Source organism: Pelmatolapia mariae, linkage group LG16_19 (genome assembly GCF_036321145.2).
Source record: "Pelmatolapia mariae isolate MD_Pm_ZW linkage group LG16_19, Pm_UMD_F_2, whole genome shotgun sequence".
NCBI lineage: Eukaryota > Metazoa > Chordata > Actinopteri > Cichliformes > Cichlidae > Pelmatolapia > Pelmatolapia mariae.
Genome location: NC_086241.1, coordinates 57,606,094 through 57,623,846, shown reverse-complemented (window position 1 = coordinate 57,623,846; position 17,753 = coordinate 57,606,094).

Here is a 17,753-nt window from a genome sequence, read left to right as displayed (position 1 = left end):
TGCAGTAATTTGTTGAACAAAAAGGTGTAACGTCAAACACTCAACATGACAATTTATTCACTGTGTTTTCATTGTGGAGGTGTGAGCTGAGACATGCAGCAGCAGCCACACCATGAGAGGATAAAGTCTGACTGGCAGCCCTGAGAAGCTCTCCACTGTCTCCTCCATTGCTCCTCGAGAGGGAGGAGGTCAAGTGTACCCCCTCAAACAAACACACTCGGATGCCCATGTAGAATACCTTGCCAAGCCTTTTAGCCGCAGCTATTTTTCTTAAACTCCTGTCGTCAGGAGTACCAGGAGGCATCTCTCAGGCTTGAACTTCAGGTTGTGCGGAGTGGGCCAACGAACGGGCAGGAAAATACACGAGGAGTGTGAGTAGGATCAGAAAGTGTGCTCCCCTGTGAATACATTCGATGCCTCTGCCTCCAAATGTTTTCTTCCTATAGTGTTTTGAGCACAAAAGAAATTCTGCGAGGATACCATGTACATGTGCAGTTGCACTCTGCTTGGTTTGAAGTGTGTGCCTTTGCCACAGCTGTGCGATACTTCATATTTTTTTATTATATATTTGAAAATGTTTAGAAAGTCACGTAACAGCTCTCGTTATGCCATCATCCCATAATGAGTTAATGCATGAACTATTTCAAGAGGTATCAGTCATTCTTTTGTTTACCATTAGGGACTGATCAAGTCTTTTCTCACTGTACACGTTAACACTTAATGGAAAGCAAGTAAATCAATTTTAACTCACAGTTATTTCAAATATTCAGTTATATAGCACCATATTGGAAAGACAAGGCCACTTTACACCCTCTTGAAATCAGACGTGTTCAAAGCAAAGCATTCTCACTGAGTGCTCGCTGCAAATATCTACATGTAGCTGTATAGCCAGCTTTGTTTCCATCGAAATTGCATGCAAAGACTTATTCTTTAAGTTTCGCTGTCTTTTTTAGCTGTCATTCAAAAAGAACCCTGAAATTAACAGAAAATACACTCATGCACAGAAACCTGGCATTTTAAGCAGGTTGCAAACTATCTATGTATATATTCCTAATGATTGCTTTGTTAACTGTATCTGCACATTCTAACACAGTCCAGTACAACAACACTGCCTTAAAATGTATTTTCACAAAGCTCGAAATGTTAATTTTTCTGTCGATATATATAATCATATGTTTATTATTTATAGGTGACAGCTGTGGTCCGCTGGGCTATGATATACTGAGAGATCATTTTAAGGTCATAATAGCAGAAATAGCTGATTATAAACAATTTAAACAATGTCCCCCTGGTATTAATAAATAATAGTATCAACAAAACTGAGCATTATAGGCATTATATGATTTCATGGCAGGGCACCTGTGTCAATTTGCAACAGACTCTATATATCTAATAAAATGCACAATGTGTCCAAAATTTGAATCTTGTTTAACAATCTGATATTTTTGAAGAGAATGGCTTCATTAAGCAGTGTAGATGTTTGAATTTGACCACCAGTCTGTTTAAAATAACTCCCTTCTTGATTTCATTTTTTTAAAAAGGACATTTTGTACATTATTGTATTGTAATCGTATTTATTTATGTATTTTAAGATACGAAAATCATGTCCATAAACATGATTTTTCAGTTTTTGGTTGATTGATTCACATCAGTCCACTTATATCAAAAAAAGTTTAGAGTGGGCAAACTTTCCTTGAAATTTCAGTGAAACTGTTCATTCTTAAAGTTTCTGAAACACTATCCTCACTAAGCAAAGGATGAAGAAATCCAAAATGTATCCTTCTTGATGGAGGTCATTAACAATGTCCACACCTCCTCAAAGCAGGACAAAATAGTATTTTGAAGGAATTTCTGTCACATTAATTTCAAAGTCCAGGGATAAAAAAGGGTCAGTGTAAAGTCCCTGTGAGAAATCTTGCCATATAAAACACAAGGTTTACCTTCAGTGAGGATATTGAACTTTTATTTAAACTTAAAAATCTTCAAGTGATGCTCTTTTTTGTTAAGGTTAGGTTACCAGATGCTTAAATAGTTTTTAATCAAGCAAATGTCCTGTAAGCTGCAGAACACCGGGAACCACCGAGTCGGTTTCTGCTGGTGTTTTATTCCAGCTAAAATTGACAGCCATTAAAATTGTTGAGGACCAGACACTGTCACTCAAGAGAGCAAGGAAGGACAGAGATAGAGAAAGACAGGCTTGTGTGTGTGTGTGTGTGTGTGTGTGTGTGTGTGTGTGTGTGTGTGTGTGTGTGTGTGTGTGTGTGTGTGTGTGTGTGTGTGTAAGAGAGAAAGAGAGAGAGAATAAAAAAAAAGTGTGTGAGCGAGCGGAAGACAGGAAAGTACTCTCGACTAAGGGGAGGATTTATAAAAGACTTGCCCTTGGTGGGTTTGAATTATATGACTCTGTGGAAGGGCTCCATACTCTTCTTCTGATGCTTTCCTTTCAACCGACATTTTTTTTTTTTTTTTTTGCAAAACTAAAAGACCGTGACATTTTGGCAACTTGTTAACACTGTCTTCAGGGCAAAGGGTCAAGAGGTCTCTTAACATACAGTGCACAAAAATGGAGATACTGTTTTCTATGACTGTCTAAGGAACAAGACCTCGGTGACAGGCTTTTTATATTGCATCAATGGCACCATGATGAATGCCAAGCTTGTGACCAGTTCCTACACAATTGTGCCACCTTCTGGAATAAATGGGAAAATCTATCAAGGACAGGCAGGAATTCAACAGGGACTGAATTTAAGAATGATCTTTTTTGAGCACAGTAAGACGAGGGAAAACTGCTTTTCAGTGTACGGTATGTATTTATTTCTCTGGTTCTGGTTCTGTTCCTTCTCTGCAGCTCTGCAAGTCTGCTTTACTTCTGCTTCTTACAACTTTAACTGAATTCCTAGAAAATATGACATTAATTTTAATTCACTTTCCTTATTAAGGTAGAAATACTTTATTTAACTTTAAATGTCAGAATTATTATTAAAACAGCTTTAAATACATCAACTCCCCAAGCATTCTGATCAGTGTGCAGAAACTCAAAAACTAAATTTTATTTTCTTGAGTCAATTATTTAGCATTCAGTTCAACACGAATGGGGCATATTTCTTTATTTCATGTTAATTCCTTTCCATCTCTAATTAGTATTACACTGGTTCTTTTTAAAGAACTTTCTTTAATAACAAATTAGTTGAACATCATCTATATGGAAATAAGTCATGTCTTATAAATCCAACAGTTTTGTTTTGTGTAAAAACAAACAAACAAAAAAACCCCACAACAACCTGAATTGAATTTTCAAAGTATTTCTGCAGGGTCATCCACACAACTGGTTAAGGTGGACATACTGTATCTGTATTTCATTTTTCATGTCTTCAGATTTAGGGTTTGCAGAGCTGTCAGCAAGGCTTGGGTGGGGTGGGGTGGGGGTTCCAAGGGGCACTCATGAAAGCATGGGTGTATGGATGTGTATTTGGGGTGTGGGGGCCGGGGGATGAAAAGAGAAGATTGGGGAGTGATTCAATCGCTACACAAATGGATTTGGCTAATAGAACGAGCCTCTGATCCTGACTGGTACACAGCTGGAGCTCCCCTAATTGGAGAGGGTGAAGAGTGGAGAAGAGAGTGGAGAGAAGAGAGAAAGAGAGAATATGGCCCCCAGAGAAAATGCACCTCTGCTGTAACACTACTGACTCAACATGGACCATGACACATGTTAATACTGCTGGAAAAGGACCCACGCCTGGAAAACAGGTCATGTGGAAGCACATGGTACCCCAGCGTTCATATTCTCAGCTTCAATAGCAGCTTTGTGTAATAATTTCCAGTGTTTTAAATATCTGATGAAGTGTGCCATAGGAGCAAAACGTGGACCACTTCACATCAGCAAGGACCATTAGAGAAATATCTTGTTCTGATAGGTGAAAACGGGAGCCTCATAACCATCTAGCAGCACTAAGTACTCCCCACTTTTTGTGAATTGGATTCATTGCGAGACAAAGCATGCAATTCACTATTATTGACGACCTTTGTTATTAGCGCTGCCTCTGAAATAGCTCAAAGCAACAAATGTTAGGCTAGTATGAAAGTATGAAATGATTTCACTCTTAAATTCCTGAATAGATTAAAATAAGTGAACATCACTTCAAGGTACATTTCCAATTTGCTGCTGCCTTTGTGAAAGTCTGAATAGTTGAGAGCGTGTTCAAAACATCCAAAAAGGAGCAAGGCTCATCATATTGACGGCAATAGTCCAGCAATGACAGATTATAAGAGCTGTTATCCTGTAATATTCCACCCGCCAGACGATAGCTAACAGAAAAATGGAGGAAAACTAAGCACAATTTCTATAAAATTTTGCATCTGAGCCAAAATGAAGACATGCGGTGTGCATAAACCTTGTTTACTTGCTCCTCCATTATTAGTTTCTGACAAAATAGGATAGTTGTGATGTGAGCAAACATGTCCAAAGCATCCACAATACATACATTTTCAAAACAGTGAACACAAACACATAATAAATTTCTATGTTAAAACTGTGGTACCCAACAAAACAAAAAAGAAAGAAAGAAAATCCATAACAACCTTTGGCCAGTATATAGTATGCTAGTATAAAGAGTGAAAAAGCACACATATGAAATAAAAGTGGACTTTCACCTAGTAGAGCAGAGTATACCCTCCAGTGTGAAACTGTGAATGGGCACTGCCTTATTTGCCTTTGTGACAGGGGAGAGCTGGAGAAGGAGGGCAGTCTGGGGAGTGATCCTGCTCTTTTTTTTCTTGAAAGGTCTCCAAACCTCTCAAACTACAGCCAAAAGTTTTGAGGATTAAGAAAAAAATCCGAGGTGATGCAAGAAATATGTGTGTGTATGTGTGAGACACAGAGAGAAGCAGAGTGGGAGAGCGCTTGTGTGTATTCTAAAAGAAGGGGGTTCTTCCCAATCACCGAAAATACAAAGAGCTGCTGAGCATGAACTCACCAGGGGGGCTCTTAGGAAGCCTATCAGCTCACATAAGGGCAGAGGAAAGGCTTACATATAGGAAACATGCTCTAAAGGAGGAGCACACAAAAACGTCTGCACTTTCATCTCTGTGAGGATGCTCTGTGACATAGGAACTTCTTAACTCTTAAGCTACACCAGAGTATCAACCCCAAATTACACATTTGGATGTGTGTTGCAAAGTGGCAAAAAGCCAAAGTTCACAAAATTTGCTTATCTGAAGTAGTTCCTCACAAAGATAGAAATTCAAGTACACACACTGTCTCAAATCCTGCATGATGCTCTAATTCATGACAGAAGTAGGAGGAAAACCTCTTACACCTCTTACGCTACTTGAAGGGGAGTTCCTACAGCACAAATTGTCCGTTTGATAATCCACAATCAAGATCAACATATTAATGAACAAACACAGACATACTGACAGATATTGCAGGAACACGTATACAGGGAGGCAGTCCGGCCAACCCTCCCACCGTGCTTCCTTTGTAGCGACCATTGTAACAGTTTTGTCTGAGCCATATGGGCTGATTTAGGGATGTGGACCCCCGGCAGCTGAGGCTTTGTCCCTGTGTCACAAAGGTCGCTGGGATTGTGTTCCCAGCTAATTCCCTCTTTCAGGGACTGCAGATCAGAGTCTATAATGATCTGGGCGGCCTAGAACAGGGATTACTGCTGCTGCTCCTGACATCAACAGGCTTGTGTGTGTGTGTGTGTGTGTGTGTGTGTGTGTGTGTGTGTGTGTGTGTGTGTGTGTGTGTGTGTGTGTGTGGGTGTGTGTGTGGGTGGGTGGGTTGGGGGTGCGAAAGAGCAAGGGCGATAGAGAGAGATGACATCTTTAGATGAAACATTGTTGCTACTCCTTTAGCAGGAATCAATTGATTCCCTCCTCACACCAAACCCACCCCACACACAGAAATAGATCCCCCCCCCCCCCACCACCCCCCCCCCCCACATACACACAAGCACACACACACACACACACAAACACACAAGCACACTCCGAGTTTTCCACCTCATTTCCCTCAGTCCCGCTTAGGCAAACATTATTAGCAGAGAAAGTGAAGGCAGTGAAGGAAAAGTATAATAGCTTCTTGTGTCTTCACTTACCTCCATTGTCATCATGTGGTCTCCAAATTAAAGGCTTCTGTCTGGCTACTTTGTTTAAATCTTACACTTCCAGTATTGCTCCTTCAGGATAACTAATTATTGCAGCATTTATTACGAGATATTGTATGCAATAGTAGCAATAAAAAGAAAAAGCTATCCCTACCCAGTTCAGCTTCTGCAGTCTAATACAGGAGTCCTACAACCTTAATTAAGGCTTAATTAACCTTAGATTGTCTTAAAAGTTCCTTTGAGGGCTGTTGATTCAACTATATAAACATTTTCGAGGACATCATTTTTGGTTTTGCTGACACAAAAAAGGTGGATACAGTATTAACCCCAAATATAAGCTTCATGAAGGATGGATTTATTGAAGGAAGGCTTTTTTTTTAGACTGCATTAGCTTCGGCTGGCTGTACCTAACACACTAAGCAGCTGTTTCCAATATCCTCTAAATAAACAAATAAATGAACAAATTGAGGCACAAACTCAAGAAGGCTTTTGAATCAGAGCTCTTCTTATTTGCAATGATCACAGATAAAAAGGATTACAGCAAAGTAGCCTGTTAGTCAATCAAAAGCATTACATTTCACATTTTAATATACCTTACGTTTCAAAAAATCCAATTTTAGGAAAAATGCCCCCCCCCCCCCCCCCCCCCAAAAAAAAAAAAAATTCCAGTAGCACTTTGCCGTATTATTAATACCCAAGTCAATGACATGCCATTGTTTTCTCTTGTATGTGTTTTTAGTTGTACTTTTCATTGCAGCTTGGTAATAAGGTGATAATAGTTGTGTAATAAGGTGGAAACTGGGAGCTATTAATACGGAAATAGCAAGTTAAACATAATATTTACACCGTTTGCCTCCAAAGAAGGATGCTGGCAACATAAGATAGCATTTATTACTGTAGTACAATATGATAAAATATATGATATTATGTTAAATGTGTTCAATCATGAATCAGTATTGCCTTATTATTATGAGGTTACTATCACTTGAAAGTCAGTATATGTATTTTGTAAATTAATTATTAATTACTATACTATTACTATACAGCTATTACCATATTAATACTAGTTTATAATTCTATACTAACACTATTGATTGGTTTAGCCACATTGTTGTCCCTCTATGGCCCTTTATTACAAAATTATGTAAATGTTAGTGTAATAGTACATTGTTGTGACAAAGTTGGTGCCAATATTTATTTGTTAGTACTAGACTATTACTTTGGTAATTAATTGGTAATAACCCGCTATCTCCATATTATTACCTTCTTGTTTCCACTTTAGTACACCACTATTACCACACTATTTCTTATTATTAGTCTTTCTAAATTAATAATATGTAATCAGGTAATATTCTTTAGTATGTAAAAAGATGACACTAACATTTTTCAGTGAAGTGTACTACTTGTACCTAAATGACTTTTCATCAGTGTTTACCTGTAACTTCAGTGAAACACCAGGAATATTCTTCGAGTATGTTTTCCCTCTTTAATACTAGAAACTGGAAAAACATTATGAAAATAAAAATCAGCCCCCACATGGCTCCATCACAAGCTATAACTGTCAGCTACATCACAAATAGAAAATACAGGGTTTGAATGAAAGACCTATTGATACAAGGGCATTTCATTTACTTCAAGGGAAAAAAATACAACACTGTTGTTGCTGTACCAGACTGCTGTAAACAATCCTGACCAGACAGACTTTCAGGAAATCTAAAAAAAACACACACACACAAAAAGAAAACTGAGTAATCAGATATATGTGTTCTCAAGAAAAGACACATCTACATGCTGAATGAAGAGCCCTCACACGGATACATGCTCAGGATGAATCACCTTACCTTTATGATGCTTTCCATTGTTTTATGGAGAGTACTTTCAACAAGGGAGCTGAAAACAAATCTTGTTTGCTTTCCTTCAACCCTCTTTTAATTTTCTGCTTCCAATTGTTTCTCTAGGCATTTTTCCCCTAGTATTTTATTCTCTTTCTTCTTCCCCCCAGTGAAAAGAGACTTTCATTGAAATTCATTCTCTCAAGGACCGGCACCCATGCAAGGCCAGAAGATAATAGGCCAACCTATTTATCCGGCAGTTTTATTTATTTTTTTTCTCCTTCCCTCCACCTTTTCTCCCTGGCTTTGGATTGATCATGGTCGCAGCAAGATGACAGCTGTCTCCTGTGCATTAGCAATGCAAATGAATTTGAAGAAAAAGAAGTGGAGCTTCAGTGTGCTGGGCCATAGGTCTGCAGTCTGGGCTGAGACATAGAAGACCACATCCTGACCAGGTGCTTCCAGGACTCTGAGGGACAGGGAGCAGCTGACAGTAGGTCATTGAGATAGTGGCTACACTGTTAGCTTTAACATTTCATGTTATTCTTGATGAAGGTAGGTAACAGGAATCGAAATGCAGTAGTGATTCAAAGGGGTACATTTAAAAGATTTATAAGATTTCTTTATGCACCATAACATCAATTTGTTTGCAATTAAATGTCATGCAAAGGTTGGTGTTAGCCTTTGTTCTGCTACCTTCTATTACTTGGTGGAGTCTCTCATCAATAATTTCTTTCTATCTTTAAGAAAAAAATAAACCTTAGTTTCCACATTGTATAATACAAGTCATAGTCCCACAGCAATAACTGAGTCATTTTCCAAAAAAAATACATTTTCATTTTTCATGAGGATTTTCATTCTCATTCGGGAAAAAAATCATCAGGCTTTTCCAGAATCATTTGTCACCATTTCAGCTGTCTGACAACTTCCAGCTTTTTTTCTCTCTTCAGGTATTTCTTTGTAATCATCTACAGCTTGTATGAAATAATGTCAACTAAAAGCTGCTACCAATAACATCAACAATAATTAGATCATTTTTAAAAACACAATATAAGTATGAGGATGTGACACTAACATTCATGACTTAATGAAAAGGCGTTAATTACAGGCTCTACTGACACAACCATTGCAAAACTATGGGTGATTAACATTGTTACAAATTGTTACATAGTGTAATGGCTTACATGTTTGCTTAGCAAGTCCAAGGTTGCTGGTTCAACCCTAGCTGGATACACAAAACCTCTCTGTGTTTGCATCAAGAGGGGATTAGGGATGAAATTCTGCCAAATCAAGCAAATTGCACTCCCCTCTGTGGCAAGCATTTTACAAACCTAAGTGAAACTTCAGGTTTCTGTAACAGAATTTAAGCTTTGATGGGTTAACCAGTGTAAGTATAAGTAAAACAAAAAAAAATACATATTTACACAGTGAAATAGAACAGCAAGTAAAATATGTGTCATATAGGTTTTTATTTAACATCATAAACTGGTATTTATTTTAAATTTCTGTTTCACTATTATGAGTCGTCGTTCCCCCCCCCTCCCCGATGGTCATTAAGATATTCTTAGTCCCTCTTTTTCATGACAACTCACATAGCATTTCTTTTACCCAGGATTTTGTTACCTTCAGGGTCGCTCAATGCAGCGTTATTGATTTTATTCATATAAATTAACCATTACAAGGATGTTGTACATATTGTGTGTTGAAAGAGCAGCATGCGTGGAGGTAATAAGCATTTACTTTGACCATGTAATGAATGGACCTTTGTGAATCCAGAATCGATTAACACAATTTATTCACACAGTCATGTATCTTGGGACGCAAGGACAACTCATATTAAGATCACTTGTACATTGAAGAAATACAAGGAATACAGGTAGGTGATTGTCCCAAACCTCTCTGAAGAAGTATTGTCATGGTAACCAGTAGGTACTTTAGACAGCACTTCATGTATCCTCATGACTAAGAACTGGAACGCACACATGAACATGAATGTATAAGCATAAATAAACCAGAGAGAAACATAAAGGTGATGTTGTGAACGCTGCTAAAAATAAATAAATAAATACAAAACTAGAAGCATACTCTTTTTAAAATTTAACCTGGATCCTTTTCAGCCCGAGCAGTTGGTTCTCTATGATGCTCTTAATGAGCAGTAACTATGTGCCATATCTTGTGCATATTTTGCTTCCTAGGAGCTAGATTTTATTGTTATTTTTTATCTTGAGCAATACTTCTCCAAGCTTTCTGAAGGTCTTTCAAAAAAAAATTTTTTTAACATGGCTCCTTTTTCAATCATTTTCAGACCGGTCCATGTTCCTGATCACTTTCAGACAAATGATCTACTGTTCACGAATAGTCTTAGTGGAAGGGTGGCTGTCAAGAAGCCATGTTTAAGTAAGAGAAACAGAGAGAAAATGCTAAGGTATGCCAAATTACACAAAAAGTGGCCTGAAAATCAGTGTTGGAGTGATAAATAAAAAAAATTTGATTCAAATGATCAGTATGTACAGGAGAGAGGTACAAAGGTGAGTGTTTACAGCCACCTGTAATACTTGGTGGATGATCTGTCATGGTTTGGGGATGATCAAAATTGATGGAAATATGAAGACAGGAAAGCACGGTCAGATTTGGATCCACCATGCAATAGTATCTAATAGAATATGAAATTAATGAAACTGATGACTGCTAGTATATATAATTATGCTAATTTATATCTAAATGATATCTATCATTATAGATTATAGTGCTAAAGGGAACTGGGGATAAGGATGAATATGGTAAGTCTGTAGAGTGTTGGCTGTGGGGTAGGGATTAATGCGTAATAAGTAAGTACATACTTCGTCTTATTCCATTTTGGACTTGATGATCAAGTGGTTATTTCAAGTCACCGAGACTTTGTTTATTTTGTTTGAGCAAATATGTGTACGTATGTGTACATGTATATGCAGGTATCTGTGTATATGTGTATGTGTGTATATACTGGTCTGTTTGCTTTATATGTCCAAAATAAGAGTTTATCATCTGGAAACCATCTTATTGGTAACGGCTACATTTTTTAGCATGACATGACACTGGCATGACAAACTGCCAATGCGCTAAAAGCATACCTGGATAGAAAACCACACAATGGAACACCATGAGCCAAGGATTGGCCTCCCCAGAGCCAGACGTCAACATTATTGAAGTAGTGTGGGATCGTCTTGACAGAGAATTGCACAAAAGGCAGCCAACATCCAAAGAAGAGCTTTGATTGTCCTTCAAGATACCTGGAGAACTATTCCTGAAGACTACTTAAAGGAATTACAAGAAAGCTCGCCTCAGGGAGTTCAGGCTGTGTAGAAGAATAAAGATGGTCATACCAAATATTGAGTTTGAAGCTTGTTAGAACTGTACAAACTCTGCTTTTGAGTTAAATGCTATAGATCCATGTATGTCTCTAAATTGCATCTATTTTCCTTTTTCCTAGCAAAATACAAAGAAATGAGGGGCAACTTGAGACTTTTACACAGTACTGTAGTACTCTACTAATCCATTTTTTTAAATTCTACTACACCTATTGACTGTAGGACCTTTCCTTTTTACATTTGACATTGAAATTTTACATAAGGAATGTCAGTCTGCCCCAGAGCAGCTGTGGCTGCAACTGTAGCTTACCTCCACCAGTGTGTGAATGTGAGAGTGAATGAATAGTGGAATTGTAAAGCGCTTTGAGGGTCTCAAAAAGCGCTATATGAATGCAATCCATTATTATTATTATTATTATAAGAAGAACAAGCTTATCATAGCAGAAGTCTCCCCTTGTGCAGAATTCGCCTACACTGTGCTGTGTGTAGAGTTTTCATATTCATCTATCCTCACCTTGACCTGGCAGTTTTTACTGATGTACAAGTAAGGCTTTTGTGTATGGTAGTTGTTTAAAAAGCAGATCTTGGCCCAGGAAGGCCAAAGGTCTTAATGTGTGAGTGGGTCCCCAACTTTTTTTGCCTTGTTGGCCCTCTCCCAGAAAGTAATATTTAATTGGATTCCTTGTCAATTTTCAGATGTCTTGATTGGCTTCATTTAGATACTATAACAGGTCAATCCCAAAAGAGGTAAAGTAACAAAATATTTTACAGAAAAAGTCAACCCCAAAACCTCATGGACTCTTGGAATACACACTTTCAGAACCGTTTATGCTTTTGCTGCATTCTCCTCTACCTAAGTAAGAATTTAATTTCAGGGCTTGTAGTTTCACCCTGCCATACAGGAACTCGCCTCACTAAATGTATGTCTTCCATCACCGTTAATAAGAGTCACCTGAGAAAGATCATCTTCTTAAGGCCCCTCAGAATACATGAGTCCAAAGAGAGGCACAGAGGAAGGACAAGCAAACTGCCTGAATCCTTTACAAACCTAGAGTGGCCATCCTCCTACTGCCAGCCCTCACACAGGGCCACAATTAAATTCTTCGCCCACTTATTCTTCTCCTCTTTTTTTGTCTCTTGAGAAGACACCTCACTTGAAAAACCACTGAGGCTGCTTTTTAAAGGTCCCTGTGTGGCAGGGTGACAGAGGACACCACTCTCTGCCTTTTCTCTAATTTGGAAAGACCGGGTGAAATTGAAAAGGGGGTTCTCCGCTCCCTCCCCAAAGACCCTCTCTACTCCTGCCCCCACCCCATCACTACCCCCCGCATCCCCAGCGTGGCCTGGGTGGACTCCCCTGGTCGGTTCTCAGACCTCCCCTGTCTGTGTGATACCAGTGGTATTGTGAGAGGCTGACAAAGAACAGGAAGCCCAGGGGTCGGTAGGGCAGGCCTGAAGGTCAGCTCAATCAGTCTCTACATGATGGATGCAGCATGGGGGCCAGGTCACCTGAAAATGTACCAAGCAAGATGTCTAAATGCGCGCTCGTCTCCGCTCATTTTACATATCCAACTTTCTATCTTTCTACAAGAAGTGTGGGAAACATCTGTGTTTTCTGCACATTTGCAGAGCAAGATTTAAAAATAAAGAAAGAAAGAAAGAAATGAACATTTTAGGGACATTTTAGGTCTAACAAATTTTTGTGCAGAAACCTTTGTTTAAATTAAAGCATAAAAGTGATAATAAAGGCACTTTTTATCTACAAAGCAAATTCTACACTTTATTAATAACATATAAATATTTGTAAAGCAGTGTCACAAAGTTTTTGGACTTTACACAACAGTGTTGATGTAACACAAACCAAATAATGTACTAAAAGGGTCATTAATATTTGTCATTTACTAAACATCATCATGCATGCATCATGCATCTTAGATTGTGTTTTAAGGCGTCAGCTCATCCAAAAGCAGCAAATGTATTTTTACATTTTAATGCATACAAAATGAAGTGTGTGTGAGTGAGTCAGTGCGTGTGTGAGTGAGTGGGATCCACAGTCGTCATGGAGACCTCTGGCTGTGGGAAGCAGTCCAAACATGACAGAGCTGAGTTTACTGACTCAAGGTGACTGGGCCGAGGGTGCAACAGCACACAACGGGGGGACAATGGCTGCTCCATTAGTGCTAATGGGGGACACATGTAACAGGATTAGGGTGAGGACACCTGGGGGGAGACCACATGGGGAGATGGTTCATCCCCATCCCAGCCCCCCCACCACCCCCCACCCCAAACAACCCCTCCCTGTCCTGTCCCACTCCATCAAACTTGCACAAACCCACAAGTCATATGCAGAAGGGTCTTTGTTTGACATTGATGTTTGACATTTTTCAGCACCTTCGCATCAACAGAAAACTATGTCACTATACTCAAATTCATGTAATTTTTTTTTTTTAAAGCCTAAAGGTAAAGCCAAACAAATCTTTATGGTGAATGATGTTGAACATCATGTATTTAACCAATAGCCACTGGGGAAGAAGGGACAAATAACCAAAGTGAACTGCAGTAACAGGAAGTAGTATTGTCATCCTGTATTTGGAGATGCTTTATAAAACTGATGTAATATTGAATGAAATAAAGTCAGGCTAAACGTGAAATAAAATGTGCAGTAAAGTAGAAGTACACTAGGATAAAATGAAAACAGATATGTCAAATTTTTTTGAGAAGAAAAATGTGTTATTTTGGTTGAAATAAACTAAAATTAGTGTATTATACATCTCAGAAATACTATCTATGTTGTGAAATTAGGTTGGACTCTGAGACCTTTTGAAAAATATCTAATTGCAGCCAAATTGGAAAGTTTTAATATTGCAGAACTTAAACGTTATTGACTTAAAAGTCATTTTAAAAAAGAGTTTCTGTGTTACTGCAGTGCAGCCACCTCCGCATTGCCTCCTATCTTGTCCTCCTCGCCGCAGTGTAAATCAAACGGACATAAATCTGAAACAGAGGTCAATAAATCTCTGCTGGTGGACTGTGAATCTTCCTCAGTCATCCCGCCCCTCCATCGATCCCCCTTCTGCAAATTCCTGCACTCTGCCCAAGACGCCCAGTCAATTAATAAGACATTGTCTCCTCCCCTTGGAGCCTGTGCACAAGAGGCCACCCAGGAGCCAGCGGGACTTCCCTCTAAAAGCTGCTTCACTGGTGGCCCCCAGGAATGCCAGTCGCTTTGGGAACAGGCAGAGCAGGGTAGGGTGGGGGTGAGGTGGAGGGAGGGGTCTGGGAAGTTGGATAATAGGAACAGCCCCATCATGCTCATGTGCTGGGGCAAGCCAGTCAAAAATTGGAGGGCAACAAAAGGAAATGCGCTCCACTCCCAGGGATCGAAGGCACTTCACCTCTCTGCAGTCCAGCTTAAACCTCACCCTGTGGAGTACAAACACACACATGGTGAAACACACACATTACTTTGCCCATACCAGAGAGAGAACAATGCCTCGGTTTATATTTACTTCCTTCTAAACTTCAACTTATTAAGATTTTTAGATCTAAAGCAGTGAGTCATGACATCATAACAGAGCTACACAAAAAGATTCTGCCATGATTCGCCATGCCTACTCCCCAACACCATCCAATTTATTGCAACATCCTCCAGTTTGAGGAAGTTCTCAGCTCTCTGAAAAAAGTTAATAGAAAAGTGTTGGTCCTGTAAAAGTATCTCACACATACACATCAAAACCACACTCCAAGTTCAACCTCCTCCCTTGCCCTCTGTCCCATTTTGCATTCATCTCTCAAAAGCCGCTCTCCTCTTTGAGGACATGCCTGGGAGGAGCTGCAACTAAATCTGAGGCTGTGCAAAACCTTTGAGACTTGTTGGTATATTTGCTTTTTGGTTTAAAATATTCACTTAAAGCATGTTTTACATTTATAGAGTGTAGCTAGATTACTGGTTTAGCTTGCGTTCTATATTTAACCTCCTAGGACCTGGCGTCCACATATGTGGATATCACATTTTGGGTTGTCTAGACCAAAATACTACATTTTGCTCTACAAGAGCCTGATATCCACTTACGAGTACACTATACTGCCACTGTTCTATCAAAATTTAAAGCAAATGTCCTCTTATGTGGATCTCATTTTTCTCAGAAACAAAAACCAGGTAAAAAAAATAAATAAAATAAAAAAATCAGGTAATTCTTTGTTTTTACGTTCATCAGTTCCCAATCAGCCCAAATAGCTTAGAGAAACTGAAAATGCATGCCATGAAAGAGTTAAGGTCTTAGGAGGTTAATAACACTGTGTGTTATTGCTTTTAAAAGCAGCTTTTCATTCATAACAGAAAGCATTTGTTATTTCTTCTTGATAATGATTATCTTTAATTAATCTGATTAGGTCTACTGCAAAATATATGAAAAAAATATTCAATACTAGTACAACTGGGACGGTAGAGCCCAAGCAAGGGATGTGAAAAATAATTTGCTAAAACTATGATGTAATGTTATAAATCTAAATCACTATTAAGAATGACAAAACAATAATTATAAGTCCAAATTTCCCACTTATATTATATTTAGGAACTAGAAATTCTAGGATAAACATGATGCATCATGTCACATCCAAAGTATTTAAATTAAAAAAAAGTTTGAGTAAACAAATTATTCTCATGGCATCTTAAAATTCTAGTAAAATTATTGGTTATTGTTTATTTAAGAGGGGGTCTTTGAACATTTGAATCATTTGGAACATTTTCTCCAGGTCCTTGGCTACATCAAGTTTAAAACCTAAGTTTCTATTAAGATCAAGTAAAACAACAAATTTTCTCATTTGAAAAAAATGAAGGCCTGGAACGATTAAATACTTGATATATATCTTAAATTGTAACCTTCTTTATAGACTGACAAATTATAGCAATATCATATATAAATTATTGCACATTTAGTCTTGTTTTAATTGTAATTGGCATTTTAAGCAGGTTTTGTTTCTAATCTGAGACGTTATTTCAGCGTGGCAATGCATAAAATAAGCCATGTGCCTAACTGCATGAATTATCTTTGAGATCTAAAATGTCTGTAATTATTTTAACATTTTGCGTAGTGCTGAGTACTGGCAGATGAGGAGAGACAAAAAGTAACATTGTTTCAGGTTGTGCGCTTTGAAGGTGAACAAAAAAGGCTTTGCATAAATTGTGCTGTATCATACAAAGGTCTACACTGTTTTCACTTTACTACAGTTAGCTGGATTTCTGGTGCTTTGCATTTTAATCACTGTGCCACTGCATGTCTACCATAAACCATATCTTACACTCAGGCACCCTTGTGATTATGCAGCAAATGATTATAAGATGCTCAGCTTTCTGTGTTTATTTTTGTCTTTTTTGGTGTATTGGCAAATAGTTCTCAGTTATGGGTTTTAGAGCACAGACCTTCCATCTGAATACTTACCCAGTGTATACCACACATTGTTTAGTAATGGCTAGCATGTTAGTGGAGAGAGAGATTTCAAAGAAAAGAGATATCATGTCCATGTACACACACAGACACGCACACAGATCCCCACACAGACACACACCCACTGTATAATGAGTTTCTCCTGCAGAGCGTCCATGTTGCAAAATTAGCCAGGCAAAAGTGCTCTGTAAGTGCACCATCTGTATTGTTGCATATAGTAGCAAGTGGGGTGAAACCACAATAAGTGGATTGAAAGCCATGAATAGGAAAAATCTGCTTTGTTTTTTAAATATTATGCAGGAGTACTGTATCAGTCTGTGTCCTACAGAAGCCAGCTTACACTCAAAAACATGACCTGCCTACTGGCTTGTACTAAAATGGCATTTGATTTGATGGTGGAAAAAGGAAATTATAAAGGGAACAGTACCTTTTTGAACACCCTGCAAAGTAAATATTTGCATGAACAAATGCTGTTTTCCTGTAGAATTTCTGCTGCCATGTCCTTCAAAAAACAAGCCTATAGCTGCAAAATTATTCGTCATAACAGTTATGACAAATATTTAATGTAAACATGTTGTATTTTGTTATAAACAATACTGATGCAAAAGAAACTGTGACTGGTGTTGTACATTATTTTGCCTAAATATGTAAAACTCAGTCTCCTTCACTTTTCTGGGACTTTTTTCAGAAGATGTAGATGAATTATACTGGACATAGAGTCCTCTTCAGTGAGAGGTGTAGAGCATCCTCTCCTGGTGGCATATGATATTACACAGTAACTTCCAGCTAAGTAAAGTGGCAGAAAACTATTTCAAAAACTATATTCATACTTTACCGATTCTGAATTGTGGCACGTATACTATGATTAATAACTTAATCGACAAATGAATAAATAATGCTAATGATTTACAAATAATTTACAATTTAGTGGAAAAGACATTTAATATGTTGGTATTGAGGAAAACAGATAAAGCTGGTTTAATAAACATCATTCTAACACTAAACACAAACAGT